Source organism: Herpailurus yagouaroundi, unplaced genomic scaffold (genome assembly GCF_014898765.1).
Source record: "Herpailurus yagouaroundi ecotype Mexico unplaced genomic scaffold, PumYag 160, whole genome shotgun sequence".
Classification (NCBI taxonomy): domain Eukaryota; kingdom Metazoa; phylum Chordata; class Mammalia; order Carnivora; family Felidae; genus Herpailurus; species Herpailurus yagouaroundi.
The window spans coordinates 44,695,294-44,716,758 of record NW_024412401.1 but is presented as its reverse complement, the minus strand read 5'-3'; the positions used below and the strand labels follow the sequence as shown (position 1 = coordinate 44,716,758).

General features: G+C 46.9%; 1 protein-coding gene and 1 long non-coding RNA gene across 13 annotated transcripts in view; both read left to right on the top strand.

Annotated features, from left to right (window-relative positions):
- Window positions 1–21,465, top strand: part of TTLL11 (tubulin tyrosine ligase like 11) — a 245,870-nt gene that overhangs the window by 134,797 nt on the left and 89,608 nt on the right. The gene's annotated exons all lie outside the window — the stretch shown is intronic.
- LOC121034939 (uncharacterized) lies at window positions 13,681–18,528 on the top strand. Its single transcript, XR_005792686.1, has 2 exons — window positions 13,681–17,427; window positions 17,662–18,528. It is a non-coding gene; the product is annotated as an uncharacterized LOC121034939 (long non-coding RNA).

The following is a 21,465-nucleotide window of genomic DNA, read 5'->3' as shown; positions in this document are numbered from 1 at the left end:
GGATGGGTGTTACTGTATGTAATTACTATAAGTTGCCTAATTACAAGAACATACATAAAACCATTTTCTCCATCTCTGTAATATTGAGGTGCACAGACGTGGTGCAAATATTGAATAAATGAAGACGAAAGTTGCAATCAGTGGCAATTTCCTTCCGGCCACAAGTATCTCCATTTCTCAGTACAGAGAGCCGCCCGGGATCGTGGGTCTGGGTTCTGTTCTGCCACTGCCGTATTCCAGCTGAGCTAAGGACGGGACAGCCACTAGAGAAGACTCCACTGTCTTGTCTGTAAAATGGGGGCAACTGTGGCCACTTCATAGGGTCATCAAAAGAACTAAATGAGATACTATACCTCAGGGCCCGGGATTGGGCTTGACTGTGATAGTCGTTCAATAGACACCAGTTCTCGTACCAAATATGAAAAGGACTAGTTCAGTGTCGGGTTGTAAAAGGAGGCACTCAGTAAACAGGACTTTCCTTTATTCCTTTTCAAATCACAATCTCCTTCAATCCTGTGAAAGCACTGTGCCAGTATAACTAGGCTTTTATAGCTCTCGCGCCAGCTGATGGGGGAACCACACTGTGAGGGAAAAGATGCCGGGTTCTTTGTTCAGTGGGGACCGCTTGCAGCTGAGCTCCGCGGTGGTGCCGGGAGATCACGGGGGCGAGTAGCTTCTGTGAGTCCCTCCTGTTCTTCCTTACCGGGAGGCTCCGATCCAACATCCCAGTACTGGAGCTGAACACATCTAGCAGCTAAGGCGGAGACGAGGCTGGCAGGCGACGTGTTTGAGAGAGCGTTTTCTGTTATGCCCCCGGCGGCGGAGGCAGGGAGCAGGCACCTGGAGACACCTGTTCCTCACCTAGAACTTCCCTTTCCACCGCCGCTAAGTGACTCTGAGTCAGCCGCCTCCAGCAAAATAGCACGCAAAATGCACCGGTGCCCAGGCAGCATCTTAATAAAAATGACACATCTCTGTTTTCCGCGCACTTGAGGTTTATCGCTTCAAAGTCAAAAACTCATTTTTAACCGTTTGGGGGGTTGAAATCTTTCTAAAATGCAGTACACACACCTGCTTCCTGAAGTCGAAGGAACAGGAATTGGACATCTTTTCTCCCTTCCTGGGGCCTTGGAGTTAAGAGGTGTGCCGATGAACTGGCTCCCTGAAACCAAAGCAGACAAGCAAACAAAAAAACTTTGTCCGTGGTGTAGATGTTCCTCCTGTGAGTCATTTCAAGCTCTCTGTGGTTCTTCACAACCAGCAGGAGAGATTTGTGAATATTTACGGGCAGCTTGAACCCCCATTGGAGACAGGAGCCAGGAACGGAGCAGGGTGGAGAGGGCTGGGGTTGTCAGACCTGGGCAGACCTGGCTTTATTCTTCTTTTTTCCCACGTGAGAGCTGGGCTGCCTGGGACAGGATACGTAACCTGAGTTTCTTTACAAAAAGAAGATCACAACGTACACCAAGAGTGGTGGTGACGTGGGATAGCTCAGGGGTCCCAAAGTCAAGCACTGTAGGGGCCAACCGGGTGACATAATGTTTGCAACGGGCAGGGGTGCCTGGGTGTCTCAGTCGGTTAAGTGTCTGACTTGGCTCAGGTCTTGATCTCATGGTTCGTGAGTTCGGGCCCCACGTTGGGCTCTGTGCTGACAGTGCGGAGCCTGGAGCCTGCTTCGGATTCTGTGTCTCCCTCTCTCTCTGTCCCTCCCCCGCTCACTCTCTGTCTCTCTCTCTCTCTTGAGAATGAATAAACATTAAAAAAAAGATGATTGCAACAGGCTGGACAGGCACCCTGACAAATACCTGAAACAGAGGTCCTCAAGCTTAGCCAGAGAACTTCACCCAAGCCTGGGCCCTACCTCAGACCAGTCAAACCAGAATTTTCTCAGAAAGCCAGTAAGTGAAGTGTTTTTGTGATTTCCAGAAATTCCACAGGGACATCAATTGCTACGGCAGGGCTCAGGACTTGTTCATGGTGGTTAATTGTGGACTACTTTCTTTAAAGCACTTAGACATTGACCTGCAAAATAATCTTTCTTGGGACGCCTGGGTGGCTCAGCGGGTTAAGTGACTGACTAAAGCTCAGGTCATGATCTGACGGTTCGTGGGTTCGAGCCCCATGTTGGGCTCTGTGCTGACAGCGTGGAACCTGCTTAGACCCTCTGTCTCCCTCTCTCTCTCTGTCCCTCCCCTGCTGGTGTATGCTCTCTCTCTCTCTCAAAACTAAATAAACATTTAAAAAAATAAGATAAAATAATCTTTCTCTCCAATATTGTCCTAAGTGGCAACAGTAAATGGGTGAGTTTGGGAAATTGTTAGTAGTTTGGTCCAGATGGATGTAGGAAGCAGAGGGGATGAGGTACAAGGGTTGGCAGCGGTCTGGTTTAAAAGAGCCTTGAATGCCAGGCCAAGGAGTCTTAGCCTTCTCGTGCAGGCAGAGGGGAGGACCCCGTGGGCACTTTAGGGGAGGAATAGCACCAGCGCGCTCTGTAGTTGGCAAGAGAATTGTTCCTGGTTGGCCCATTGAATAGATCGGATCAAGGCATTCATCTTTCAGAGCAATCCCTGCCCCAGTTCTGGGTTCCCACCCTCTGCATTTGCATAATTTCCCTTTAGTTATTGCTTTCACTATGTTCACAGCCCAGACTGGCAGGAATGGTCTGATGCAGGCAGGGTAGGATGAAACTAATGGGACCCCAGAGGACCTCCTTTGGTCATATTATTAACCTGAGTATTTTTCAGAGATTTGATTAAAAGAGATCATCTGGGGTGTGTTTTCTGCTATATTTTCTGGAGAGGACACAGCCATCGACTGTCCTTACCCCCTGACTGCCCTCCCTGTGTGCATTTTAAAAAGCAGGTGTCACGCAGAGCTTAGGGGGCACCAATTTCTAATTAGTTGCTTGTTGAACCACAGGCCTTCAGACTGTGCTGCTAAAATCACTAGTTTATTCAATGAAGACACCCTGATAGCAATTTTCTTTCACCCTGAAAACAAGCATATTCAGTTCTTTGCTGATACCACGTTTTTCTGAGATGGTTGTTGTTACTGTTACTATTAATTACTATTTATGGCACCTGAGGCCAGTGCTGGGTGCTTTGCAAATATTGTTGTCTTGTTGAATTCTTACTGGATCTTTGCAAATACTGGCTTTTCAGAAGAAGAAATCTGGTCTGAGAGAACTGAGTCACTCCCCAAAGTCACGTGGCTGGTATGGGTCAAGCTCAGCCTCGGGCTGGACCCATGTTCCTATTCTTGGCTACAACGTCTTCTCTATGCCGTGCCCATTGCTATCTCCTTGCCTGTGTTTAATTGGCCATGTGTTATGATAATAGGAAGCGGTATTTTGGTTAAATAGCATCTGGAAAATAATAAAAGTAATGTTTAAATATAGCTTAGAATATATAGTAGAGACATAGATTAAACACCACTAATACTTCCCCTGGACTATTATCATTCCATGGAGTTCACTTAAAGGAACAAATGCAGTATTTCCCCCACTATAGCAGCGACGCTCCAAATTCTGAGATTCCCCCAAGGGCAAGCGTTTAGTTCTTCGGTGATTATTCATGGCGTAACCAGCCTTCCTAGGCCATATTTATCATTTCATTAATTTGGTCCTAGTCTGTTCCTCTTCCCAGGAAAATGGTGGTTGTATGGAATCACTTTTGATTGGGGATTTGTACACATCACAGTGACTTGGCTTCTTACTCTCTTACCGTTAGCTGTCCCCCTTTTTATAACATGAGGATGGATTTGTATTCTTTGATCAGACACGAAAAAAGAGACGAGTGGGCTTATAGGAGTGCTCCCTGGGTTTTCAACAAAAACATTTTCCGGGTGCCTCCTGTGTGCCAGAGGCTTGTCTAGGGGAGGGGACGGAGCTGTGGAGCCCACCCATGGGGTCTGCTGTCGTGGAGCACACATCCCAGAGGAGGGATGGACACTAAGCACACAGAGAAGGAAAAGTAGGGAAAAGGGGGGATGTGCCAGCGGGAGTGGTGCTGGTAAAGCGATGGGGTGACAACATAGTCCCTTCTCTTTGGGAGACAGACGCTTCAACAAATAGATACAACCCTGACTTCTAGGCATTTGTAGGTATGACATTTACTACCTTGACTGTGCTTAAGCAATGCAAAGATATGGGAAATGCAGCCATTTGTCATTTTGCTGAAATGTAAATTATCTTCCGTTGTGAGGGAAGAGGTTTTTGCCTCCAGTAAAATAATTTGGGCATCACCTAGTATGTAAGTTGTTTAGGGAGAATGATGAGTCTTCCCTGTGTCCATGGAATCAGTCCACATAGATCTTATTTCATTTATTTACTCAACAATCCTTGCTTTAATGTCGTGTCTGTTATGGTCTGTAGACGTAAGAAGGAAAGAAGGGCCACTCAATCCCTGTCTTTGAGAAAGAAGAAAAATATGCACAAATAATTATAATTATTACAGTCTGCTCTTAAGATACATCAAGGGACCTTTGTGAATCCTTAAATTGACTGTTACTTGTTAGGCAGAAACAAACGTTCTGCAGTCAGCTGGGCTCATTCAGTAATTAAGTGACTTGTTAATTCACACCTGCCCCTTGGAAGGGGTGATTCAAGGTCATGCAAGATGCTTTACATATGTCATCTCATTTGATCCTGGCGACGATCGATGGATCGATTGATCGTGTGATCGGGATTGCGCTCTCCATTCACACTGTTGCATGCCGGGACCTTCAGACTCACACTGCCAAGGGCCTAGTGCCCCACCCTGTATTCCGTAGTCCCCGATAAGGAGTACGGGGTGCACCTTCTTGAATGAGGAGGACGTTAGCCTGGGCCTAACAGGACGAGAGGAGCTTGTCAGGCAGATTAGGGGGAAGCACCGGCAGATGGAAGCACGCGTGCAAAGTTATGATATATGAAAGCACACACTTATTCAGGCCAAACAGAGATCGGGAACTTGGTGGTGGGGGAGGGGGTAGGAACTTGGCAGGAGACGAACTGGAAAAGGCAGATTGGAACCTGCCGGTGAAAGGCCCCAGTGCGTCTGGAGGCAGGGCCGACAGGACTCTGGCCGGCCACAAAGGAGGGAGGGGAAAGAGGCATCATGCCTGTTCCTAGGATTTGCGCCGGAGCCACTGGGGGGCACCTGGGAAGAAGGAGATGCTGATCTGTACCACACAGACATCCCGTGGGGGACAGTCCCCGAGATGGGCCAGTCGAAAGACGAGAAATGAGAGCTTTGAAGTGGAGCCGGAGACAAGGGAATCGACTGGAGGGAACACTCCCGACTCCACTCAGCAGTTGGGTCACTGGGGTCTGGTGAGAGAAGACGCTGGAGGGTGCCGCTCTGACGTCAAAAAGGTGAGACGAGAGGCATTTTGGCGTGTGCTGTGAAGCCAGACCGCACAGGCGTGGACTCCGTCTCTGTGCCACCAGCCAGCTAAAGTGGCCGGGGCACGGTACTTAACCTCGCTCAGCCTCAGTTTCCCTGGGGTCACGTGAGGGCATCAGCAGCACATACACTACAGGCTGAGAGAATTTCACAACAGAGACACGGAGAGGAAGTTAGCAGGGTGCCTGGCATATTGTCAGTGCTCGGCGAACGCTGGCTATCATCATCATTGTCACCGTCATTATTGATTTCACAGCCATCGGCTCATCCGTGATCGTTGAGGCCATTGCCAAAGATGAGAAAAAGAGTGAGGAAGAGAGCTGCCTTCACCTCCGTTTCTCTTAGAAGCCGGTGCCAGAGACACATTCCATTTCTCGGGGCTCACTTTCATGGTGGATGTGGCTTCACTCGAGAGTTTCTTAAAATTAACTGCAATTTTAGAAGGTGAGGAGTAAGCCTCTGGCTGCGTCTAGCAATCCAGAGGCTCCCCTTACACGAGAGCTCCTTGGAACACACAAGTACGATAATGACAGGCTCCGCGCAGTTAAAATGTTTTAATGGGGAGAAATGGATGTGAATGGCAGAATCTTAAATGCATTAATTTTCAACATTGTGAAATTAATTGGCTCTCAAATATAGCCGGCTTCTGCAGTAATTGGAGTTCTGGGGAGCTTCCAGTGTTCCTGTTACCTTTAGCCAACAGTTCTTGGTTCGGTGGTGAATAAAGACCTCTTTGTTTAATTAGAGTTGAATCATGTTTTGAGAAGTTAGTAATCGAATTAAAATTATATTCCTGGTTCACATGAAGTAGGAAAAGGAGAGGATTCTATGGATCCTGCTGTATACCATGCACGGGGGGGTGGCACACAGAGTACCCCGAGAAGAGTGAGACAGGGTCCCTGCCCTCAGGCTGCTCGGGTCAGCGATAGAGGCAGACGGGACACAATGATATCAACCCAAGGTGATCAATGGTGGTGGTCCCACAGGGCTCGGAGGAGGAAGTGACTCCCTCTGCCAGGTGGCTCAGGAAGCACTCTCCAGAGAAGGTGACTTTGGAGGCGGGCCTCGAAGAATGCCAGTCTGACGGGAGGCCAGTTATGGAATGTCACAACGGTCCAGGGAGAGCCAAGGAGATCGAAACCAGGCACAGATCCTGGTGACAGTTAGGGGAAGCATTTTACTCCTCCTGTGGTGGCTAACAGGGTGTGGGAGAGTGAAGAAGAGAGATAAACTGAGATAGCGAGGAGGTCATACACAAGGCACAGATGGTTGGAACTCCAAAAAAAGAGAGATATGGGGAAATAGGGAGAGAGGGTCAGGGAGGAGACTGCGTGTTTCCCATGACTGTACAATTGTACACAATTTAATTTTTTTTATTTAATGTATGTATGTATGTATTTATTTATTTATTTATTTTGAGAGAAAGAGACACAGAGTGAGAGCAGGGGAGGGGCAGAGAGATCAGAGGGACACAGAATCCGAAGCAGGCTCCAGGCTCTGAGCTGACTGCACAGAGCCCGATGCAGGGCTTGAACTCACAAACTGTGAGATCATGACCTGAGCCGAAGTCGGATGCTCAACAGACTGAGCCACCCAGGTGCCCCCAATTTTACATAATTTAAAAATAGGATTTGTGACCATCAGTCAAACACATACAGGTTCATCCCTGCTCCCCATCCAAAAGCAGAGTGTCCTATGAAAGCATTCCCATGTCATCGTAAAGTGAAGAAGCAATTACCATTAATTTACACGGGAAGAAAATCTGAGTGTTCTCAGACCCCAGAAATCACCTTAGTTTTTTCTGATCCCGGAGGACAGATCTTGCTAACGAGTGCACAAGCTACATGGAGATAAAGCACGGAAGCTTCCAGACACTGCTCAGAGCTCTGGTGGCTGATGCCGAGATGCTGAGTGTGGTTCCAGGAAGGAGCTGGCTGGGGCCACCCTCACTGCTGGGGGAGGGGGTGGGGGGGTGGGGAGTGCCGCCTCTACAACAGCTCCCTGAAACACCAACACTGAACACTATTCTCAATTTTTGCTTCTTTTCATAAAATCCTCTTTGGATTTTTGTTTTTCTCTTTGGTTAGCACAAACAAGTACTAACGTAGGTCTTTCGTAAAAGCCAAGTGGCAGAATATCAACTCTTGAAAAGCACGCTCTACCTGGACTCAAAAAATCTAACATAGCTCTTTCAAGCCCTTTGTCGGCAAGCTGTGTTTTGAGAGACTGGATAAAGGTCCTGCGCTGTTGTTGGATACCTGAGGGCGAGCCGGGTTGTTAGGTTCCAGAAATGAAGGAGGTGGAGCCAGGCTGGAAGGCAGAAGAGGAAGGGTGTTTGTCCCTTCTGGACAAATTACCTTCTCGGGTAGCACAAGAGATTCGCTCACCTCTCATCCCCACCTCCCTCCTCCCCTCCCCTCTGCCTGCTGCTCCTGCCATCCTCTCCTTGCTGAGCCAAAGCTTCCCCTGATGAAATACTTCTCCGAGAGCTGTCACTGCGCCTGCCGTCTGCCGGGTGCCTGTCCTGTAGCCTGCAGGCTGGGCTAGAGTGGGAAGGGAGGGGCACGGAAGAGCCCCAGCGATCTCCTTGTGCTTAGGGCTCAAGCTCTGTCTTGGGTTTTCTATTACAAAACAGAATTTTAAAGTTTTTGATTAGGAAACAATTTAAACATTCAGAAAACAACATAATGGATATTTATGCGCTTCCCACCAGGATTCTGCAGATGTGAACAGTTTTGTCCCATCTACTCTGAATCTGTCACTCTCTCTCTTTTTAAAAAAGAAATCACTTTACAGATATGGCATCCCTTCTTCCCCCCCTCCCCCTGCCCCAGGAACCACTATGTTCTTTTACTTTTACTATATTTATAAACAATACATACAATTATTTTATATATCAATTTTTCTATGAATGATACAACACTATACATGTGCCCTTTTACAACTAGTCTTTTGGCTTAATATTATGTTTCTGATATTTATCCACTATGATGTATTGACATCTATGCAGGATCCATATTACTTATTTTAACTGGTGTATAATATTTCATTTATTTCTCTATTAGTTTACTTATTAGTGTACTCTTACTAAGGTAAAGCCAGGTTGTTTCTCATCTCTGCTGTCACAGGTGGTACAGCAGTGAACGTCCTTGCACGTCGCAAGAGTTTCCCTGGGGTCGGGACCTACAAAAGGAAGTGTACCTTCTGTGCTCCTGGTTATTTTTTAAATATCGGACTTTATCTGCTTGGTGTGCTGCTACATCCCTTGTCCCTCCAACGGCACCTGCCAAATACTCAATAAGTATTTGTTAAAAGAATGAACATTGACAAACTACTCTCCAAAGTGGTAGTACTAACTGGCATTCCCACCCAATTTATAGGAATATTTCCTTTTCTTTTTTTTTTTAAAGTAGGCTCCACGCCCAACGTGGGGCTCGACCTCATACCCTCAGGTCAAGAGTCTCACGCTCTACCAACCGAGCCAGCCAAGGTACCCTGAGTATTTCCATTTTTAGCTTTCTTGCCAACAGTTGGTTATTAAACTTACTCAGGTTTGCCAATCTGATGTGTATTAAACGGTGTCATATTGTTTTAATTTGCATTCCTGTGATCATTAATGAAGATGACCATCTTTTCGTAGGTTTATTGGCCATTTGGATTTCTTCCTCTATCAATTAGCCATTCATGTGGTTTGCCATTTCCGTTTTCTTACTCATTTGTAGAAATGCTTTACTTAGATTGAAAACGCTTTGTTGGTTATATGGTTATATGGGTTCTACCATAGGTTGCTCAGGCTATAGTTTGTCTTTTACCTTTTAGTTTGCCTTTTTTTTTTTAATGTTTATTAATTTTTGAGAGACAGAGAGAGACAGAGTGTGAGCGGGTGAGGGGCAGAGAGAAAGAGAGACACAGAATCTGAAGCAGACTCAAGGCTCTGAGCTGTCAGCACAGAGCCTGATGCGGGGCTCAAACTCACTGACCGCGAGATCATGCCCTGAGCCGAAGTCAGACACTTAACTGACTGAGCCACGCAGGTGCCCTAGTTTGCCTTTTAAAAACAGAAGTTTTCAATTTTATATAGTAGAATGTATCAGTCTCATTATTTGTTAAGAATTATAGCTTTATTTCTTCCTTTCTAATCCTTATACTTTTTTTTTTTCTTTTCAAATGCCTTTGCTCTAATGATTACAGACATGCTTGACTTGTTTTTGCCCTTAAAGGGAATGCCTCTAACATTTCACCACTGAGTATAATGTCATTTTTGGGTTTGGGTTGACATCTTTTCTCAGGTTATTTTATATCATCCTTGCAATCCTAGGATAATGCTTGGTAATAATCTATTATTTTTTTTTATATTTACTGGATTTGTTTCCAGGTGTTCTCTTTGGTTCTTAAATTTATTTTGTCTTTCCACGCCATTTTCCTTCCCTTAGGGCTTGGTTTGTTTTGTTTGACATTTTAATTATTTTCAACATACTTATCTCGGGATTTTTGTGGTCTGCCTTGTCCTTTTTTCAGGGAGAAACATCTCTTCATGCTTTTCAAACTGACTCTATCCTTTGCTTACATTGACTTGTATAGCCATTGAGTCACCAAACACTTACTGAGCAACTACTATAGACAATAGTGTATCCGGACTCCAAGAACTTGTTGTGTGGTGAATACTTGTCACACAATTAGTGCTTACTGTCTGCCAATCCCTTGCCCAGCAAAGTGATATGAAGAGTGGTCAGAGTCTAGGATTTGGAGGCAGATGAATCTAGATTAAAATTCTGGCTCCACTGATTATTAAATGTGTCATTATTAGCATGTTAGCAAGTTAGTTAACTTTTTAAAGCTCCACTTAACTTCTTCTAGTAACATGGGATAATAATTATATCTACCTCATGGAGTACAGCCGAATGCCCATGATATAAAATCCTGAGCACAGTATCTGACACATAGTAGTTAAGAACCAATCAAAAATAGCTGTTATCATTTGTGTCCATTTCCCCATTTGATCCTCACAATTGCTTTAGGAGACACATTATTATTATTTGACAAATGTTATATGAGCATGTGGAAACATTTAGTGAAACATTACTAAAATGTTGGGTTTTTATGAATGTGTGTAAAAGGGCTTTGAAAACATAAAACATCACGCAGATGGAAAGGAACATCATTCTCTGGGATGGTTTAAACCCAAATTCTTCCCTGTATTTAGAGGTGTCATTACAGAAATTTAAAATCATATAAAAGGCCTGGAGGAACAGCCTAGCATATTTGAAAAGGAGGGAGCAGAGAAAGGATTACAAATATCATTTAATAACATTGCTTAGGTGTTGCTATTATGTTTTTTAAAGCCTATAGGATGATGTAGTAAAGTGTCTCAAAATGATTTGCCTATAGCACGAGTCCTATCTAAAATATATATCGAAAATAAATATATATTTATTTTTATTATTTATTAGTTTTTATTTTATTTTTTTATTTATTTTATTTATTATTATTTATTATGTATTAGCCCTATCTAAAATATATATCTAAAATAAAATAAGTCCTATCTAAAAATATATAGTTTATGTGCATGGAAGCTATTGGAAGGAAACATGCTAAAATGTTGAGTGATGATCTCTGACCCGTAACATTACAGATCATCGTAATTGTTTCTTTAAGCTTTTCTGTACATTCTAAGTTTCCACAATGAGCCTGCTCTGGGAAGGAAAAGAAGGTGCCAGGGCCTGCCCGTTAGACCTGTGTGAGAGCAGCCTGGAGCCCCAGGTGCAGGGGACTCAGTGCCAGTGGGCCCTCTGCTAAACCCGTGCTGGACCTGGGATCACAGAAGTGGAATCTCGCCTCCTCTCTATCCACACCCAACTTGATATCAATGGCCTTGATTTATATCCTCTAGCCAGCCTGTGGTGGTGGCTCCCAGCTTGCTAAGCAGCACCTACCCAGGCCGCCCGGCATCACGGACATCTTGCGCTAAGTCCGCATTTGAAGTTCTCTCCTCCTGTTCCACCACCTGTGTCTTCCTATCTCCCGTCATTGTCCTCGCGACTTGGGAGGGAGGATCTCCAAGCAGGGAGACTCTCACTCGGTTGGCCAAGCCGCTCTTAGGCCGAGCTCATCTCTTTCTGATGGTAATGAGGCTGCTTTTCTCAGAAGCGGCCAGTAGGGGTCAGTGTATCCAGAGACCCGTGGAGACTTGGTGCCCGTCTGGCCAGGGCGGCTAGTTTCCCCGAAACTCTCCCTGGGAGCAGGTACTATGCTCTGTGCATCCTGTTCTTTCTTTCTCCCCACTCTTCTCAGTTCATCCAGGCTCCCAAGCCAGGAGCCATGGAGAGCCCTGTGAACTCTCAGTGAGTTTTCTTAAGCTCACCTTGATCCTGTCATTCTCTGCCCCTCAGGTACACCACCCCCCTCCAGGTCACCATCGTCTCTAGTTCAGAGAGCGCTAAGACTCTCAGAATTTATTTTTCTCCTCACCTCCTCTTCCCTCCATCCACTTTATTCTCCTTGCAGTAGCCAGAGTGATCTTTTCAAAACTCAAATCTAAGACTTAAAACACCACCTAAAACACTTCAATGGCTTTTCATTTCCTCATAGACTAAATAAAGATAAAACCATTTAAAATGTCTGCCAAGGCTTTGCATGATCTAGTCTAGACCAGCAGTTCTCACAGTAGGGTCCTCGGACCCCCACGGTCCCTCAGGATCTTCTCAGGATAAGTGAAGCCTCGAAACTATTGTCATCATCGCGATACTAAGACATTATTTGCCTTTCCATTGTGTTGACTTTTGCACCGATGGTCTAAAAGCAGTGCTAAGTGAATCTGGCTCCTTCGCAGCGCTTAAGACAGTGGCACCCAACTGTGTTAGGAGTCGCTGTTAACTGTTCTTTACTGCTTCCTACTGTCTCATGGTTTAAAACAAACACATGAAACAACAAACAAACAGAAGAAAATCCTAGATGAAACAGTACAGATTATTAACTTAAGTAAACCTCAGCCCTGGAGTGTGCTTCTTTTTAATATTCTGCGTGGCAAGATGGCGAGTAAGTGCAGAGCACGTCTACTGCCACGGAAACCAGGGTGTTTGACCGGAGGAAAGGCTCTCTCGTGGTGCTGTGGGTTGCCAGCTGCACCAGTCCCTGTGGTCAAGGAACGATTGCAAAGTTCTTTTTCACGGAGGGAGCGATTGGCAGAGAAACTATAGTTATTCAGATTTAGGCAGCTGGCAGACATTTTCTTGAAACTGGAAGAAGCGGGCTTCTCCTTTCAAGGAAGACAACCAACCACTTTTGCCGCCAATGATAAAATCGGGATGTCTAACTAAAAAATAGAATTTTAGAAAACTTGTGTCTGACACTCTGAGTCTGATGGCTTTGCAGTATCTACAGATTTTTCTGATGAGATCCATGGTGATATTAACGAATGTGATTTTCCGGTATCGTATAATGAATTACACGGCGTTTGGAAACGCTGCATAAACCAGTATTTTCCGAATATCCAGTGCATGATGTAAAATTCTGCATGAGTAAATGATCCATTCAAAGCGCGAGAGAGACCAATAGATTTTCCCAACAGGGTGCAACATTTATCGATAGATTTCAGCTTCCACATTGTGACTAACCTTTAAGACGGTGCCACCTGGCAAGAGTTGATGTATGCCAGGCTTCCTTACATACTTCAACCCCAAACATATCACAGCAGACAACGTAGAAACAGATATGAGAACCCAACTATCTTTTACTAATCCAGACATTATAGAGTTTTGCAAAAATGTAAAACAGTGCCACTCTTTTCACTCTTTTTTTATGTTGCTGTTTTGGAAAAAAAATATTTCTCACAAGAATATTATTTACATTAACATATAATGAATTTGTTACTGTTATTTTTTTTTATTTTTAATGTTTATTTATTTTAGAGAGAGAGAGAGAGAGACAGAGTGCGAGCCAGGGAGGGGCAGAGAGAGAGGGAGACACAGAATTGGAAGCAGGCTCCAGGCTCCGAGCTGTCAGCACAGAGCCCGACGCGGGGCTCGAACCCACACGAGATCATGACCTGAGCCAAAGTCAGACGTTGAACCGACTGAGCACCCAGGTGCTCCCATTTTTTTTTTTTAAGATTTATTTTATTTTTTGAGAGAGAGAGCAGAGGAGGGGCAGAGAAAGCGAGAAAGAATTTGTGAGAGAGAGAGAATGAGAAAGAGAAAAGAGGGAGAATCCCAAGCAGGGTCCACACTCAGTGTAGATCCCAATGCAGGGCTCGATGCCAGGACCCTAGGATCATGTCCTGAGCCTCAATCAAGAGTCAGACCGAGCCACCAGATGCCCCTGTTATTGTTATTTTTAAATGAATATGTTAAAAAGTTGTCTGTTTTAATTTCTGTTATGGTGGCTCAATAGGCTATAAGTGTGTAAAGGACTCCCAAGCCCCCCCTCCCCGCCCAATTTGGGAACCACGGATCTAGAGCCTAGATCTAGAGATCGGATCTCTACCCTCATCTTACATCATTCCTAGTATTCTCTGACCTCCCTCCTTCTTTCCACGACTTCCATAGTTCCTCCAGCCTGACTCCCTTCTGCTCATGCTCAGGGCCTTTGCACATGCAGTTTCTTGTGCCTAAAACGTTGTTCCCCCTTCGCCGATATTCTTTCATTCAATCTCTACTCTCTTGCCATTACAGCTCAGGGAAAGCCTTCTCTTTCCTTGGGTCCATCACATGCGTTCTGATCCCCTCCCTTCCAGAGGCTCCATGTTAATATATTTCATACCTGTTCTTCCACTCTCCCTTCAGATTTAGATTCTTATTATGTCCTTCCTTTATCATTTCCCACCTCCTCTGCTGTCTGTTGTGTCATATTAATCACCACCTGTCTGATACAAGACAGGAAAAACTAACCGACATTTTCAATGCTAAGGGAGCCACTTGATCAATCTTTTCCTTGAGATTTCATACATTTTTAAGAGGGTTCTCACATACCTCTTTACACACTCCAGTGTAATTTACTCTGTGGTTTTTTGTTTTTTTTTTTTCAGCTCAGGAAGCAAAGCATCTGCATTTTGTCATTAATGAAGCTGCTTTTCCTGTCTCTTCTACGTGGAAATCTCTGAAGTGTGTGCTTATTTTTTGTATCTGCCAAACTTCCCATTTTAATGGGACCTCATCTTTTTACTGAGCTCCAACCCCTTGATGTGTAAACTCAGACCTCACCTATCCTCAGGATCAGTGGGAATTAGCCTTATTATTCGATTTTTCTTTGCAAAAAAAAAAAAAAAAAAAAAAACTGGGTTATCTAGATCTTTCAGCCTGCCATACTACTATGAAAGGTTTGACGAGATTTTCTTTTTGAACTGTAAAGAACGCCTTTGTAATAGCACAGACTATCTGTGCCGTCGGCGAGGGGGTCTCGGAGCGAAGCTTCTCCTGGCCGCTAATAATCCCAGGCAAGCTTCTTTTCCTCTCTGGACCTGGTTTTCCCATTTGTGATATGAATGGGGTGGGTGTTCACTTAAGCTCATCCTGCCCTACGACCCCGTAACCCAAAGGCATCCGGAGAGCCTGGGATGTACCCAGACTGTGGCTGTTAACGAGGAGGGTACAGATGCAGGAGAAAACAAGGCTGCATCTGCAGAAGGGCACGGTGCTCTCGAAAACCAAATATTTAACATTAGGTGTAATGTGAAAACATGAGGTGTAATACGGGATGATATGTGTTTGTGATATACATATACACATAAATACGTCTATATGGTTTTTATATACCTCCCCCCTCCCTTTACCAGGCCCCCTGCTGCACCCTGGCACTTGATGGAAGCAGATGAGGAGAGCGTATAAAGGTCAAGTCTCAGGCACGCCTAGGCTTGTTATGGAGACAAATAGAATATGCAGCCTCCAAAGCTCAACATGCAGGGCATGTGCGGTCAGCAAGGACGTACCGGGCGCCCTCAGAAGGTGCTGACTTCACTGAGAGAAGTTGTAAAGGGGGCGGCGAGAGAAGAGCTGGCGTTGGTACCAAAATGTCTTTGCCGAGCGCGTGGTGGGACCAGTGGAACTCTCTGGAAGACAGGCGGCTAGCCTGAGGGGCGAGCGGGGTGGCCAGCGTGACCAGAAGGATCCCCGAGGAGGGTCCTCGGCAGGGTTTCAAGGCCTATGTCCAATGTCCACCAAGTTGTGTATGGTTCCGGGGCGTTTTCCTTCTGTCCGAAGCCTAAGGCTTGAACATTATCGGCTGGAAAGACAGGAGTGAGACGGGAGGGGAGGACGGAACTTGAGAACATATTCCTCCCCTTCAACCAGATCTAGTAATAGAACAGCTAATTTTAACCTCCCAGCCACTTAGCTCGCTCTGTCTTCTATCTGGGAGAGCTTGCGTGCCCGCAAGGGGCTCAGAGGATGCGCGTGGCCTGGTGCCATTAGCACGTGCTCTCTGCCCCGAGCGCATTAGATCATTACTGAACGGGGCTCGGGCGTTTGACAAATGGGGCAGCTGCCGCTCAGGCAATTTCCTATTGAATGGCCGAGCCAGGTGGAGCAGGAAGATAGCCGGCTTTACCGAACAGGGCAGGCTAATGCTAATCATTAGGTCTTTGAACCTTGCCATGTTACCAATTAATGGTAGAATCAAGTGAAACGAGTAATTAGATGGATTCCAACCCACCGGCTGTGCTTCCCTGCTCGAGTGCCTCCCGTTTCCTTACCAATTCAATTACTAAGAAGAAGGGCAGTGTGGGATCTTAGTACTTAAAACACGGGTGACTGCTGTCTACCAGAAACATTCAGGGGGCACTTACTGTATGCCAGAGTCTGTGCTAAGAAACCCGCGTTTAAACATGCATCCTCACAACTGCCCTGCGAGGTGTGGATAGTGTATCGACGCCATTGTAAGGGTGCCAAGGTCAAAGCGTAGAGAAGTATAGGGACCACTAGGACCACCCGATTGCGTGGCAGACCTGGGATTCAGACCCAGGTCTGCCGACACCAGAGTCCAAGCCCTAACTTGCTCCTTACTGCCGACGCTACACCAGACACTGGCGGTGGTGGCCTACGTGCCCGCATCTCCTTTAATCCCCGTGCCGCCCTCGAGGCCGGCGGCAGTGTTCATTTTGGATTCATCCGTGTGGGACCTGAGGCGAGAGTGGCCAGCTGCTTGCTGGAGCCACTCAGGGAGTCCCGGGCTGCGGCCAACACTGACACCCTCTCCACTCCCTGGCGCTTCTAGGTTTTATCCACAATGGGGTGCAGGGCCTGGGGCGCTGGGGGCTGGGGCGTGCACATCTTGGTGCACCCGTGTGATCTGGAGAATTGGGAACTCGGTCCTTCTGACCTTGGGCCCACGACTCTGCCACTGCCAGCTAAGGTGACCCCTGGGTGGGTCATGTCCCCTCGAGGGCTAGCATTCCCTGGTGGCTGATTGATACAGGATTGAGTTTAATTCATCACCAGCCATAAACTTTATCGTTGAGTGGCTTGCCTTGAGATATGGGACACGGTTTTAGTAATTGTATAACTGAGAAGGTGAACCGATTCATATCTGTACCTTCCCCAGACTTTGGGCTACTCCCTTTAGCCATCAAACTATTTGCGTAAGACCTTCTAGAGGCCAAGTGCCCTGAAGAGCTGAACGCCTTCATCGCCTCGAGCCCAGATATTGTGTGTTTTACTTGTTAATCTGCAAGTCACAGGAACACAGTACATGGGGAGTCCCATCCTGGTCCATCTAGAGAACATTGCTCATTTCTCTCTGGCCTCTTTCTGTGGTCTGCGTTCGGTTCCCTGGACCTCAGTTTTCTCGGATGGTGGAATCAGACTGGGTCGTCTTTAAGCGACTCTTCCAGGACTCAAATTCTGTGATTTTCCATTTACTGACCCCTCATTGCCTCTCATTTGTGGAATACAGTGGTCCCTCTAAGTGAGTATCTTTTCAAAAGATAAGCATTTACTTCACTAATCCATGAAGCTTTACAGTTTAGTCACTTAAATTGGAGATTTTTTTCTAAAGCTTACATATATTTGTTTTCTTAATATAGTAGATATTAAACTTTTTCTTGATAAGTTAGGTTTATCATTTTTTTTAAAATTTTTTTTAACGTTTATTTATTTTTGAGACACAGAGAGACAGAGCATGAACAGGGGAGGGGCAGAGAGAGAGAGGGAGACACAGAATCTGAAACAGGCTCCAGGCTCTGAGCCGTCAGCCCAGAGCCCGACGCGGGGCTCGAACTCACGGACCGCGAGATCGTGACCTGGCTGAAGTCGGACGCTTAACCGACTGCGCCACCCAGGCGCCCCAGGTTTATCATTTTTAATGTCAAACCATAGGACCTTAGTGCCCCAAAGGGCTGTGATCCACCTCGCCTCCCCGCCCCCCCCCCCTTAGTCTATAAATGCCCTAAGGAGCAAAGTGGCCTGTCAGGGGTGACACAGCTCAAGAGGGACAGAGTGTGGGTCCTTAAAACCCGCTCACACTTCCGGACCAGTGCACCCTCTTTCTTTTCTGCTGTGATGTAACGAATTGTTGTCCTACAGACATCGCATGTATTCCCAGCACCCTGTACAGGAACCAGCACCCAGAGAGTGCTAATTACTATTCAAGGAATGAATGAGTGACCTCGTATCCCCATAAGTGGCTCTGCTTTGTAACACTGGGATTGGACGTGAACATTTTGTCCACCCCTTCCCTGTACATTTTTCACACACACTGCGTGGCTGGAAGAGAAGCTGCAAATAAATGCCCCCTGGCTCTCCTAAAGTAAAATGCATGAATTTTATGGAAACTCTCTGCAGTTCTGGGGGCTTTGGGGCTCCCTTCGTGTTTGCAAGCTATGTTTTGTTAGCTGAAATTGTCTGCAACTGCATATTCTACTTAAAATCACAGGGATTGTCTCTGATAGACTTAAGATTATTTTTTTTGTCCAAATGAGAAGGAATAAGTCATTTTATACTAGTGTGGTAAATGTATTTTTTGTGTGTACATAAAATTGAATAAAAGGTTTTAAGACAATCTATCATGACTAAAGAAATAGCATCAATTTTTCTAGAAGCAGTAGCCCTTACCGAGTAAGGGCTAATTGAGAGGTTGTTTTGAAGCAGAATTCTTGATCTTTCTTTTTTTCTTTTTAATGTTTATTTATTTTTGAGAAAGAGAGACAGAGCACAAGCAGAGGAGGGGCAGAGACAGAGAAGGAGACACAGAATCCGAAGCAGGCTCCAGGCTCTGAGCTGTCAGCACAGAGTCCAATGCGGGGCTCGAACTCACAAGCTGTGAGATCATTACCTGGGCTAAAACCGGACGCTTAACCAACTGAGCCTCCCAGGCGCCCCGTGAATTCTTGAACTTCCTAAATCACAGACATGGCCATGTGTTTCATACCCCTCTCCACCCCCTTTCCATGTTTCTCAATCATCTACTCTGATACTTTAAGATTATGGCACCTGGAGCCCCCCATGGAAATCACTTGGCCACATTTTTAATAATGTCTCTGGGCTCGGGACAAGAAGCATGCATTTTAGCAAGCTCCTTGGGTGATTTCCTAAGCGCACCCAAAACTTGAGTGTTACTCGACCTCTATGGTGAGACCCAAACCCAGTGCCATGGAATATACAAGATCCTCTGTGACCAGGTCTTACCACCTTACCAGCATTATCTTCCTTCACCGCCTGCCTCCCAATGATCCCATCTGATCCAATGAACAGATTGGAGCTAAGGACCCAGCACTACAGCTGTGTTCCTTCTATTCAGAGCACCCTTTTGACCCTTTCTCTGACCAGCTAATCCGTAGACTTCCATCAATGTCTTATTCAGGACAACATCCCCTAGAAGTCCTCCCTGCTTTCTAGCATAAAATAATAATTATTATTATTATGGTTACAATAATAATAAAGCCCATTTTTTTCTGTGCTCTTGTAGTATTTAACTATTTTTTTCCCCAAAATTATCAGTCTACATATTCTTTTCGCCCACCGACTATCAACTTCCTGGGGGCCTCATACGTCTAGATCTCTTTGCCTGGCGGTGCCTGGCACCTAGTAGGCATGCCGTCAGTGTTTTTTTGAGACGTACTGATCCAAAAAGCTGCATCGCGGTTCAGGGAAAGGCTGACATTTGTTGAACAAAAATAATAACCATGAAGGTCAAATTCCGAGGGAAAATGGAAAGCCTGGAGAAAACATAATGATAATAAAATAGCTAGCTAGCTAGCTGCGTAGGTGTGCATGCAGAGTACGTGCTCTGTGCAAGACACGGTGCGAAGGGCGTGTAAGCACTACTTGAATTAATTTTTACAACAGCGCTGTAGGGGGAGGTGCTGTGATTTTCACCTTTTGATGTTGAGGAGTCTGAGGCTGAGGGGCAGGGAGTAGTGGGCCTAAATACAGCCACATCAGCGGGGCCCAAAGCCAAGCGTATCTGATACCAAACCCCTGCCCCAGCCTTGAGGAGGAATAATCACCGAAGGGGGATGAGGCAGCTGGGTGACATGGGAGGAGAAGGGACGGTTTTTGTTTTCAGAGCATTGTCCCTAAGACCCCTTCTCTGCCACTGGTCAGCCCCGAGCCGTGGCTCATGCTGCTCCTCCTCCCTGGCTCTCGGATTCCTGGCCTGTGCCACGGGGAGTGGAGAGGCCACGGGGGTGGGGGGTTGGGGGGGCTCCGACCCGTGACATCCTTGGCCCCCGGCCAGCGCACAGTGGGTGCTGGGCGCTCTTCCCATCGTGCGTTCATCTGAGAAGGAAAGGAATTAACGAATGGGAATAAACCCTTCATGGACCGTGTGGCTCTGAACAAGAGGAGAGAGGAGCTGTCTTCAGGGCCTAAACAAAGCGTGGGCCCCGCAGAGACCAGGAGGCCCAGTGAGCGCTGGCCCGGCCGCTGCCTGTGTCCCCAGCACCTTGCGTTGGAGAGGGGACACGGGCGGTTGCAGCCGGGGGCCAGTCCTGGCAGGGGCCCAGACCTGGGCACCTTGAAGCAGAGGCTCTTCGCATCGAAACACTCGGGGCCACTTCCTGGCGGGCGTGTCTGAAGGCGGACTTCAAAGTGTGTGTGGGGGGATCCCCTTATGGCTGTAAAGATGAAAAAACCCCTCAAGGGACGAAATAACCTCAGAACCCTCACACGGGTAAACTGGTATCTGTTTGAAAGCAACCCAGAACCGCCAAGAGACTGATACGACAGGATTTTCAGAGCCCCCATGGCACGAGAAAAGTGTGAACGAGAGATGAAGTCTTTACCTTCTCGATAGCGGGCCTGTGCCTTTCGTCCCGAGGTCAGAGGCCCTGGGGGCCAGGCTCCATTTTCCTGGTGGGTGCTGCTTGGCAACAAGGGTGAGGCTGAAGGTGGGGAGTGGGCGGCTGCCATCCACATCCACTCGCTCACTCCGCAAGCCTGCCCCGAGCCGACCCCGTTCCTGGCCCCGGGCTGAGCTCTGTGCACAGGGACCCTCAGCAGACCTGTCTCTGCCACTGAGGCACGCGCACTGGGCCAGAAGGCAGTGTGGGAGCCCGCAGGGAGTCTGGGTGCGGCTGTGGGAGCCCGAGGAGGAAGCGATTCCCCCGGCCTGGGAGTGTCAGAGGGCTGAGGGGGAGCCCATGAACCTGAAGAATGAGCAGGGGTCGCAAGAGGAAGAGGAGAGAGGGCAGCCCCGGCAGAGGAGAGGCTGTGAGCAAGGTCGGGAGCGGGCCTGGTGCATCCAGAACACGGTGAGGAGCATCAGCGGGGGAGGGGGCAGGCAAGGGCTGGCAGGAGGCTGGTGGGAGGCTGGCGCAGATGGGCAGAGCCAGGCAGGGAGAAGACTTGCCTCCCATCCAGGGATCCTGGGGCCTGGGACGTGGCCTGTGGGCTCTGGGGAGCCCACAGACACTGATGGAACACGCAGTCCCTCTCTCTCTGGATGTTTGATTTTGTTTTTCCAAGCTTCCACCTTTGGGGAAGAGAAAAAAAAAAAACCCCAAAAAACCCCACACATCTTCTGTTTGTCATGTTCTTCGGCACCTTGGTCTTTCCTTCAGAAATGTCACGGTGGAAGATTGGAACTGAAATTCTGCCGGAGATATTAGAGATCTATAAAAAGAGCCTTTCTGAGGAGAAATGAAGAGCGAATT